This window comes from Dendrobates tinctorius, unplaced genomic scaffold (assembly GCF_039654945.1).
Source record: "Dendrobates tinctorius isolate UK_male_01 unplaced genomic scaffold, ASM3965494v1 ptg000162l, whole genome shotgun sequence".
Lineage (NCBI taxonomy): Eukaryota > Metazoa > Chordata > Amphibia > Anura > Dendrobatidae > Dendrobates > Dendrobates tinctorius.
The window spans coordinates 34221196-34233584 of NW_027361829.1; the positions used below are offsets into that span (position 1 = coordinate 34221196).

General features: G+C 39.8%; 1 protein-coding gene across 4 annotated transcripts in view; it reads left to right on the plus strand.

Moving 5' to 3' along the window:
- The window catches only part of BBS9 (Bardet-Biedl syndrome 9), a 649391-nt gene that overhangs the window by 379635 nt on the left and 257367 nt on the right, over positions 1-12389 (plus strand). The gene's annotated exons all lie outside the window — the stretch shown is intronic.

Genomic DNA, 12389 nt, shown 5'->3' on the forward strand with positions numbered 1-12389 from the left:
AACTGAAAATAGACGTCTGGATACATAAGATTAAATGCTGCATGGTCACAACGACCATTTCTCCAAAGTGTCTCAGGGGCCATTTTTCCACGAAACAGCGCCATGCCACATGTTGCTTTTGCCACTGTGAACAGCCTCTGTTGCTCTTAATGGGCTACAGTGGTCTGAAGTGTCTCCAAACTTGTCTCTCATCAAGCACATCTGGAATGTCTAACATCATTGGTCGGAAATTGCAGAGAGAGCAGCCAGCAGCAGATCTTGATGATATGCGTGCCCAAGTGCATTCAGCTTGGCAGAACATTTCTCAGACAGCCATTGATAGCCTCATTAATAATATGTCAAGGTGTGTAAGTTCGTGTATATCTGGACTTGGAGCTTATACTTTATGCTGAATAAATCAAGATGTTCCTTTTTTCATCTTTTGTATATCATAATCATGTTTATGCAGCCTGTGATTTTTATCATTCCCCAACATTTCCGGCTTAATGTTGCGTGTTGAATGTTGAGAAGTGAGTAAGTGATGCTCAAGTAAAAGTGCACAGGACCTCTTTTCTTAGCTAACTGTTATTATGCTGCCAAAAATACATTTGTCCTGACTTACAAGGACATTTCCCAGCTTGCAGAATCACATTTATTGTTTTTAGACAAATCTGGTACAGATGAGGTGACACTAAGCGCTGTGATCTTCTTAGCACATTTCTGAAGATGCCGAGAATATTTCCTGCACTTGGGAAATGACAATAGCAGAAGCGGAAGGATAACACTTGCACAATAGTTAGCTCTGAGAGTTCTGTTCAAAATATACACTCAGTAAAGCTCAGTTCTCAGAAGCTTCCAGAAAGAGGCTTTGTGCGAGCCGTAATTTATTATTTCTCACATAATTTAGCATGACGTATTAATCGCACTGGTGTGCATTATGCTTGGGACTTGCATTCTACCTTTAATCACTGTTGTAGAACCTCGTCACATCTGGTTTTTTTTCCCTTGGCAAATATTTCCTATTTTTTCATATTGGTGTCAATAATTTATTTATCCCCAATAGTGATGTGTTACGAATAAAGAGTACTTCTTTTGCAACGGCGAACAAAGGTCATAAAATGCAATAAAGTGGAGTCGCAGTTATGTAGGTTGAAAGAATATATAGCTTGAAGGATGATTCAGTGTAATTAAAACAGATATGCTTTTTAGATTGCAGGCTGGATTTCTGCAAAGTTCAGAAAAGTCTTGCCAACAACTGGCTTATTTTAACAGCAGGTAAAATCTTACCAGATGAGTCTGGAAACATTGACTATTATTTAAAAGGGAAAAATGCAAATTCCTTAAAGCCCATTAAAGTTGACTTGTTTACATGGCTTTATTCCGTATTAGCGCCTGCGCCTAATTCCTGAGATACCTAAAGTATTTAGAATGCAATAGCGCTGTCCAAGATAAGCTTGAAGCAAAATCTGCTGTTTTTATAGTGAGTTATGTTACGATCATGCTTTGGAGCCTTTAATATGTAATAGTTGAAAGCTCAGTTCTGTGCTAAGCTTTGTCATGCCTGTAAAATATATTACGACCTTCAACTACAGTGGGGCTCTATTGATTAATCCCTCATTGAATCTCATTTTAAAGAATGTATGATGCATTGAGGACATTTTTTTTGTCATACACAAGCATGGACAATCCTAAAAGCAGACCCAAGAAAAAAATGATGTCTTTGAGCTGTGGTGGTAGAAAAGACTTCTACAAATCCGTTGGACAGCTAGGATTACCAACAAATCATATCAACCCAAAATTGACCCTGGAAAGCAAGACCATTAGACAGAAACTATCAGGTAAGAAACGTGGCACAACTGGTGTGGTGCACAGGTAGGGACCCAAGCCAATAAAGTGAATAAACAAAACCTGGCACTCAACTTTGTTTGCTGATTAGTAAAGATTTTATTGAGTAGTCAGTGGTACAAATAATGGATAGGTCCTAGGGATGGGATTTAAATGCTATTATTCTCCCTGAGCCTGATGAATTTCCTCCTGTACGTAGTGTCACTTAGAGTAGACACCTTCCTAGTGAGTAGCGTACTCTGAGGCTAGTAAGTCTCCGTTGAGGAGTGAGTGCTGCTGACCTTGTCTATCGCGGTATCCCATCCCTAGGACCTATCCACTATAGCAGTCGGAATACTGATGAAGGTCGAGTTAGACCGAAACGTCTGTTATTTGTACCACTGTTCCTGTCAGACTAATCTGATAAGCTTTTATGAAGAGGAAAGTTCCGGACTGGACCAAGGGAATGCAGTGGACGTGGTGTACATGGACTTTTCAAAAGCTTTTGATAAGGTGCCACACAAAAGGTTGATACATAAAATGAGAACAATGGGGATAGGGGAAAATATGTGTAGGTGGGTTAAGAGCTGGCTCAGGGATAGGAAACAAAGGGTGGTTATTAATGGAGCACACTCGGACTGGGTCACGGTTAGCAGTGGGGTACCACAGGGGTCAGTTTTGGGCCCGCTTCTTTTTAGCATATTTATTAATGACCTTGTAGGGGGCATAGAGAGTAGAATTTCAATATTTGCAGATGACACTAAACTCTGCAGGGTAATTAATACAGAGGAGGACAATTTTATATTACAGGAGGATTTATGTAAACTAGAAGCTTGGGCTGATAAATGGCAAATGAGCTTTAATGGGGATAAATGTAAGGTCATGCACTTGGGTAGAACGAACAAGTTGTATAATTATGTGCTTAATTGTAAAACACTGGGCAAAACAGTCACTGAAAAAGACCTGGGTGTATGGGTGGACGACAAACTCACATTTAGTGGCCAGAGTCAAGCAGCTGCTGCAAAGGCAAATAAAATAATGGGATGCATTAAAAGAGGCATAGATGCTCATGAGGAGAACATAATTTTACCTCTATATAAGTCACTAGTGCGACCACACTTAGAATACTGTGTACAGTTCTGGTCTCCGGTGTATAAGAAAGACATAGCTGAACTGGAGCGGGTGCAGAGAAGAGCGACCAAGGTTATTAGGGAACTAGGGGGTCTGCAATACCAAGACAGGTTATTACACTTGGGGTTATTTAGTTTGGAGAATCGAAGGCTTAGGGGTGATCTTATTACAATGTATAAATATATGTGGGGACAATACAAAGACCTTTCTAATGATCTTTTTACTCTTAGACCTGTGACGGGGACAAGGGGGCATCCTCTACGTCTGGAGGGAAGAAGGTTTAAGCATACTCACAGACGCGGATTCTTTACTGTAAGAGCAGTGAGACTATGGAACTCTGTGCCATATGATGTTGTAATGAGTGATTCCCTACTAAAATTTAAGAAGGGACTGGATGCCTTTCTTGAAAAGTATAATATTACAGGGTATATACACTAGTCTCCTTAATATTGCGTTGATCCAGGGAGCTAGTCTGATTGCCGTATGTGGAGTCGGGAAGGAATTTTTTTCCCCAATGTGAAGCTTACTGTTGCCACATGGGTTTTTTTTGCCTTCCTCTGGATCAACATGTTAGGGCAACTTAGGATAGGATATGGGTTGAACTAGATGGACTTAAAGTCTCCCTTCAACCTTAATAACTATGTTATGTATGTTACTGACTACTCAATAAAATCTTTACTAATCAGCAAACAAAGTTGAGTGCCAGGTTTTGTTTATTCATCAGACAGAAACTGCCCTATTTTGGACATGAGATGTGTGCAGAAAATGGTCAGTGGTAAAAGAAAACGGGAGACCAAAGGCGCTTTGGCTGAATACCATCGAGAATGACACTAGAATGAGCATCAAGCCATTGGGGAGAACTGGTCAGAGTATCCCATGGTCAGACATGACTGAATGGAAAGAATAAAAAAAAAATATAGTTTATGGACATGTTCACTATAGCTGCAGTATGTCTTTATCCTTTGGTTGAATCCTTCTCAAAGAGCCCTCTATTACATGATGAGCAACATCTGCTTAGAGCCAAAGATGGGCTCATATCCCATCCTGATAGATTAACAAAGCCACCGTACCTGAAGCAAGGTTAAAGAAAATCTGATCAGGTTTTGTTACCTTATCTGAAAGCAGCATGATGTCATGGCAGAGAACCTGATTCCAGCAATGTATCACTGCAGTTTTGATTAAAAACTGCTTTTTCTGTGGTAGATCTTCCAGATGTCTGAATTCTGAGCCCTGTATTATCCACCACACCACTGATTGGCAGCTTTCTGTGTACATTGTCCATAGGCCAATCAATGGTTGGGATGTTGCTGCACGACCTCGCCGCAGGTTTTCTAGTCCTATATTGATAATTTACTGTATTGCTGATAAAACTGATTTTTATCGAAACTACAGCAAGCAGCATGTCTTTGGAATCAGGGTCTTTGTCTCGGCATCATTCTGTTTTCAGATTATGTGGCAAACCTGGTGACCTTTAAAGAAAGGTTTTGCCAATCCCATGGGATCATTTTCAGTTTTTCCTTGATGTAACATACATTATATATGGCACAAAGCAGTATAATGGTAGATAGAGGCTCCTATAGTTTATATCCCCTGTTATAGCACCTGTCTTGCTGCTCATACTGACTGTAGAAGCTGCAGTATAACCTGAGCCATGCGCTTCCGAAGAGCAGGACTAGCTGGAAGGCTTATGTCTTCTGTCCTGTTCTCATATATATTAAGATGGGATTGCTGCTATATAGTGTATGCTGTGATACTTCTTAGGCAGTAGCTTGTACATGTACAGAATCTTATATGTATACACAAGATCATATACAGCATAGGCAGTGATGCAGAGGAACAGCATGGATCCACTATTTGAGTATATCTTTAATTTATTTTATATTTTTTTCAATATTTAAAGGACTACCCTGTACTATTTGTAGAATAAACTATAGTAGTGGGCGACCTCTTTTAATGCTGGCACCATACACGCATTTTATAATTCAGATTTGTAGTCCAATATTTTCATTTATTCTGCTTTCTTTTTTTTTTTTTTTATGCATTTTTTTTAAATTTAACCAGCTAAAGATAACTATTACTTATTATAAGATATGTTCCATTGATCTGAGACCATGCATGTGTGAGCTGCAAAGTAATATTACATCAGTGCTTACCAGCCAGGGCCAGAAGTAGTATTGAAATTTATTTGGCAGTCTGTTAAAACGCTCACATAAGAAATGAGACATTAATATTGATGGCTCAGGTCTAAACAATGTCTGTGCAGTAACTAAACTTGCCAATGTGCTTAAGGCTGCGGGGCCATAACTAAAGCTTTTTATATAACACTACTTGTACCTTCTCCTTTTAGGGTTTATCAATCAAGATGACCCCTGACCAACCCTAACTTTTCTTGACTTGCATTAAGTTATGTAACTTGCCATTTTTTTCTTTGATGAAAGGCTTAAATGCTCAGAATGGGTTAAAATAAAAGAAACCATACCCTTTCTCACCACTCCTGTTCTGACACCGCTCAGTTCACCTCTGGTCTCTACTTCATTCCCAATGCTCTGAAATAAGGACATGTGACCACTGCAACTGACCACTGTGGCATCCAATGATTGGCTGCAGTGGTCACGCTTCCCTATACCAGGCTGTCATCATTGCAGCATGACATATGGTGCGATGGGGAATCTGAGCATTTTTTCATTTATTATTTTAACCAATTATTACCTTTTTTGTTCTTAACTAGAGATGAAGACAACCCCTTTAAAAATTGGAGAAGATGTTAGGTTTTAGGGCAAGTAAGGACACATCTGTATGTAATGCAGGTGGTCATTTGTAAAAAATCGGCTATCATTTGACCCCTTAACGACCACCAATACGCCTTTTTTAATGGCAGCAGTTAAGGGTACTTATTCCTCAGTGCCGCTTTTTAACAGCGCTGAGAAATAAGGTTATAGCTCCCCGCAGTGTCGGAATTTCTCTGGGGTCTCGGCTACCAGGGGTAGCCCCCCCAGTACCTCCAGTGTCCCTGAATCCTCCTACATTCCCCTTTGATGCCCCCCGGCCGACGGCATATTCCGGGAATAAAATGGCGGGCGCATGCACAGTGCGCCAGCTGAGATCTGCCAGTCAGCACCCAGCAACAATAGGAAATTTTTCCTATTGGTTCATTTTGATCACTGTGATAAACCCTATCACAGTGATCAAAATAAAAAAATAGTAAAGCAAACCCTCCTTTATCACCCCCTTAGTTAGGTAAAAATAATAAAATAAAAAAATGTATTTCCATTATGCTTAGGGTTGGCTAGGGTTGGAGTTGGGTCTAGGGATAGAGTTAGGCTAGGGTTAGAGTTGGGACTAGAGTTAGGTTTGGGATATGCTATTCATCCATCATGGCATCCTACATCTTTATCATTGCTACCATCATTTGGGCTCCTGATGAACTGTGACAACGGGAAAATGCGTTGGGAACATCCTGTCTATAATAAGTTGATTCTTTAATATTGCTTTTGTTAATTTTCTATATTTATTGTGAAATGAATCCCTGAGCATAGAATCATACAATAGGCCAGGATAAGCATATATCTTAAGAAACAGCATCTGTCTAGAGTACTTATCATAGTGATGGATGATTAACTTTGTACTCTTATACTACTATATCCGTATGGTCTACCTAATACCTGCAGGGATTTTTTTAATATTTGCCAGGATAATTATCTAAATTGTTTAATTTCTTTTCTTCATCTATATTGTTTTCCCACCTATATTGATAGGGTAAAGTAGGTAATTGAGGGATAGTCCTCGTTGAGTGGGGGCGCCAATAAAAATCGCTTTTATAAGGTGTCAATCTCCACGGCTAGGCAGGTTAAGGTCAGGCTTATTGCAGGGTGTTGTAGATTTTTATTGGTCTTTTTTTATTTTGGTATTTAACCAATTGTATTCACTGAGTAGATCATAGAATCATAGAATCGTAGAGTTGGAAGGGACCTCCTGGGCCATCTGGTCCAACCCCCTGCTCAAAGCAGGATTCGCTAAATCATCCCAGTCAGATGTCTGTCCAGCCTCTGTTTGAAGACTTCCATTGAAGGAGAACTCACCACTTCTCGTGGCAGCCTGTTCGACTCATTGATCACTCTAACTGTCAAAAAGTTTTTTCTAATATCTAATCTGTGTCTCCTCCCATTCAGTTTCATCCCATTGCTTCTAGTCTTTCCTTGTGCAAATGAGAATAAAGTTGATCCTTCTACAATGTGACAGCCCTTTAGATATTTGTAGACAGCTATTAAGTCTCCTCTCAGTCTTCTCTTTTGCAAACTAAACAATCCCAAATCCTGCAACCTTTCCTCATAAGACAGGGTTTGCAGACCGGTCACCATTCTGGTCGCTCTTTTCTGAACTTGCTCCAGTTTGTTGATGTCTTTTTTAAAATGTGGTGCCCAAAACTGGACACAATATTCCAGATGAGGTCTGACCAAAGAGGAGTAGAGGGAAATAATGACTTCACGTGATCTAGACTGTATGCTTCTGTTAATACATCCTAGAATTGCATTTGCCTTTTTTGCTGCTGCATCACACTGTTGACTCATATTCAGTCTGTGATCTATTAGTATACCCAAGTCTTTTTCACATGTGCTGTCACTTAGCCCTATTCCTCCCATTCTATATATGCTTTTTTCATTTTTATTGCCCAGATGTAGTACTTTGCATTTCTCCCTGTTAAAAACCATTCTGTTAGTTGCTGCCCACTTCTCCAGTTTATTTAAATCTTTTTGAATCCTCTCTCTCTCTTCTCTAGTATTAGTTATCCCTCCTAGCTTTGTGTCATCAGCAAATTTAATCAGTTTACCCTCAATTCCTTCATCTAAATCATTGATAAAGATGTTGAACAATACAGGGCCCAGGACAGAGCCCTGTGGTACCCCACTTGAGACATTCTTCCAACTGGATGTGCAGCCATTTACGACCACTCGATGTTTTTTAACATTGGAGTAACTAAAGATAAGTGTTTTAAGGGATTATATAATCACTTTTTATTAATTTCCCCAAGTCTTTCTATGACCTTGATACATAATTAAGGCTGGAGCTATTGTTGGGCTAAAGTTAGGGTTGGGCTAGGGTTCGGGTTGGGCTAGGGTTGTGGTTATGGTTGAGATTACAGTTAGTATTGGGATTAGGGTTAGGGGTGGGTTAGGGTTGTAGTTAGGGTTATGGTTACGGTTGGGATTAGGGTTAGGGGTGTGTTGGGGATAGGGTTGGAGTTAGAATTGGGGGGATTCCACTGTTTAGGTACATCAGGGGGTCTCCAAACCTGACATGGTACCGCCATTTATTCCAGCCAATTTTGCATTCAAAAAGTCAAACGGTGCTCCCTCCCTTCTGAGCACTGCCATGCACCTAAACAGTGGCTTTCCCCCCACATACTGGGTATTGGCGTACTCAGGAGAAATTGCACAACAAATTTTGTGGTCCGTTTTCTCCTTATACACTTTTGAAAATAAAAAAATTGGTTCCAAAGTAATTTTTTTGTGAAAAAAGTAAAATAATCATTTTTTTCCTTCCACATTGCCTTAGTTCTTGTGAAACACCTGAATAAACTTCTTGAATGTGGTTTTGCGCACCTTTAGGGGTGCAGTTTTTAGAATGGTGTCACTTTTGGGTATTTTCTGTTATATTGACCCCTCAAACTCATTTCAAATGTGAGGTGGTCCCTAAAAAAATGGATTTGTAAATTTTGTTGGAAAAATTAGAAATTGCTGATCTTTTAACCCTGATAACGTCCTAACTAAAAAAAAAAAGTTTCCAAAATTGTGCTGAGTACAGTAAAGTTGACTTGTTGGAAATGTTATTTATTAACTATTTTGTGTGACATCACTTTCTAATTTTAGGGTACAAAAATTAAAAATATGAAAATTGCAACATTTTCAAAATTTTTGTCAAATTTCCTTTATTTCATAAATAAACGCAAGTTGTTTCAAATGAATTTTACAACTATCATGAAGTACATACAATATGTCACATAAAAACAATCTCAGAATCAAGGATCCGTTGAAGCGTTCCAAAGCTATAACCTCATAAATTGACAGGTGGTCAGAATTGTAAAAATTGACCTGGTCATTAAGTGCCAAATTGGCTCTGTCACTAAGGGGGTAAATAAACACTAATTGTTGTGCATAGTCACCTTCCACTTGGGGTCTGTAACGGGCCTTGAAAAGCATGTGGCCATACAAAGCTAAGATCATCTCGCTAGAGAGGACATTATATTGAGTAGCTGAAGAGGCACAGTGCTCAGCATAGCTTTTCTTCCCATTCTTTCTCTCGTTCACCATTTAACCAGAACTGACAACTTCTTAGAAACACATGTCGGCCACCACATTCCTATTACCTGCGCAGTTGCACACCATTGGGGTAACTGGCTCAGGAAAGTTTCAGTGTTCAGAACATTTTCTTCAGTGTTTGGAGATGAAAGAGCTGTTATCTGCAGATCTGGAACTGTTAAAGTCATTTAGAGACATTAGTTGTAATTGATGTATTCACAGGAATTTTAGCACTAATATTCTAGCAAAAAATGTGTATTTGCGCTAATAATATCCTATAATAAAAATGAGAATAAAACAAATCTCTCACTAAAACCAGTGGTATATCTGTTCAGACAGAGTAATCATTAAATCGCCCTGAAGTGCCTAAGTGCATACAGGACCATTCATATAGATGAGTCACAGTAGTTCACCCAGAATTACCTCTATATAGCTGAGTCTTCATTCAGACCATATACGGTTTTGAAGGTCCAAAGTTGAACAGACGGTATTGCTTCTCCCACGATGATAGTATACATCCGGATCCTGGTGCCAGTAGTATTGCCGTTCCTGATACAAATGGAAGCAGCAGTGGCGAGTGTCAATAGAGGAGGTGGGAGGTTCAAAATGTACACCTCTGGTACAGTTAAAGGTGGCAGGCGATGTCCCGACCGGTAACTATCGTCCTGCTCACCGACGCAGTGCCACCAGTCAGGAGCGGGTAATCCGCCGTGAGTATGGCTTAAGCCGGCATGGTACAGGACCTTGCGTGACGTCACAGTCACGTGATAGATCACGTGATCGGCTAAGGAAAGCTGACAGGACCAGATTACAATCCTACGCCTTTCGGAAGACTTAGACTTCCTTCATCAGGGACGATTGTTACCGGCCATTTTGAACCACCCACCTCCTCTATTGACAATCGCCACTGCTGCTTCCATTTGTATCAGGAACAGCAATACTACTGGCACCAGGATCCAGATGTATACTATCATCGTGGGAGAAGCAATACCGTCTGTTCAACTGTAGACCTGCAAAACCGCATATGGTCTGAATGAAGACTCAGCTATATAGAGGTAAATCTGGGTGAACTACTGTGACTCATCTATATGAATGGTCTTGTATGCACTTAGGCACTTCAGGGCGATTTAATGATTACTCTGTCTGAACAGACTCTTGCTGCTCACTCTCTGGTCATCAGGACCGCCTCTTCTCCCCCCCCCCACCGTCATAGGCTGCAACTCCCGTACTGTTTATCCTTGACCAAGACTTCCACATCTCGGAGGTTACTGTGTGTCGCATATGATGGCAATGTGTTTAGCGACGTGGTCACATACATCCCTAGGTACTCCCCTAATGAGTGGTGATGAAACACGTCGGGAGAAGGGAGGTAAAAAAGGAATAGAGTCCACCACCGATTACTAGGCGGGGATACAGTAGCCGGGTATAAACACTGCCCCCTAAATTGGGTGAAACCTTTCCATGTATTCTGAAACTGTTGATTTATATGTGTATTGTTAAGAGAGTTTAAGAGAGTTACAGGTTTGGGTATAACCATTGATGAAACTGATACTTGCGTAAATCTCATAGATTGTAAGCTTGCGAGCAGGACCCTCATTCCTCTTGGTATCTGTTAGGATCTATGTGATTATTGTTATGCTGTAACGTCTATTGTCCATGAAAAGGGAAAAGTATATGCACACAAATAGGGATCACCACAAAGATATGAAAAAAGTATCAATTTTATTAATGGACACAACAAACAAACACTTTGTGGTTAAAAACAATTAAAAAGTCTGAACAACCAGACATTGATAACAAAACAAAGACAATGGGTCATTTTAATAAATAGTTAAATGCTATGGGTCCCAAGACCAACCATACAGTATAATGCCAGGTATCTGCTAGTTACCATAACCTAGGGTCTATCAAATCAATTGTTATGACAATCATGACCTCAAATCAAAAAAATACCATATTATCAATAACTACTATGGTTACATAGAAATTCTACATATACCATGGACAGAAAATTGAATGCTTATCATGTTGCCAACACAAATAAACAGACATTAATAAGTCCCTTTCCCTAGCGTGATATCACCTGGTTTCTGAGGATGAACAAGCTACCGGGTAGGTTACATGGGACCCCCAAACCCACGCATATCAACACAGTGATGTGTCTTTCTCAAGGTCAGTGTGATGTTCTGTTGAAGTCCTTTATATACCTATCCAATTAGTAATCACTCTTACCAGCCGAGTTTCAGAGTGGGGGAGAAAGGTAGATCGGATCTGAGTTTAATGAAACAGCGTCCTGCTCCCATCCGTGTGCAGGAGCTTATATTAAGATCATATATCACATCAATACATTCAAGCACAAGCACCAAAACATAAGGTGACGCATAGTGTGAACACGGCAACAGTTTGATGTGTCAAAAAACAATCTGGACACTGGCACAACATAACAGCAATAATAAACTTTATCTGTGCACTCAATATAATGCGCTAAAAGCGCTACCATAAGATGACGCATAGTGTGAATAAGGTCACAATTTGATGTGTCAAAAAATAATCTGAACACTGGCACAACATAACAGTAATAATAAACTTCATCTGTGCACTCAATATAATGCGCTAAAAGCGCTACCATAAGATGACGCATAGTGTAAATACAGCCACAATTTAATGTGTCAAAAAGTGGTCTTGACACCGGCACAGCATAACAGTAAAAATATATATCTGTTCACTCATTATAATGACACCCAGATTTAATGGCCCTTACTAGCACCACGGCTTAATGCACTGAAAGCGCTACCATAAGATGACGCATAGTGTGAATACAACCACAATGTAATGTGTCAAAAAGTGGTCTAGACACTGGCACAACATGACAGTAAAAATATATCTGTTCACACAACATAACACCCAGACCCAGTAGCCCTTGCTAGAAGCTCCACGAAAATATAGGGAAAATCATATATAGTCACCAGGTTATTCAAATCAGATATAATTGTGAAGTCTACGTGTTTATATGTTCATAATTTATCTTGATGAAATCAAGCACCCTCCTATATTTTAAGTCACTCAGAAACCAGGTTCTGATATCACGCCATATAGATATAGACTTAACAGGGTTACTTAGCTAATCCTGAAGAAGCTAACCATCTGCACGAAATTCTC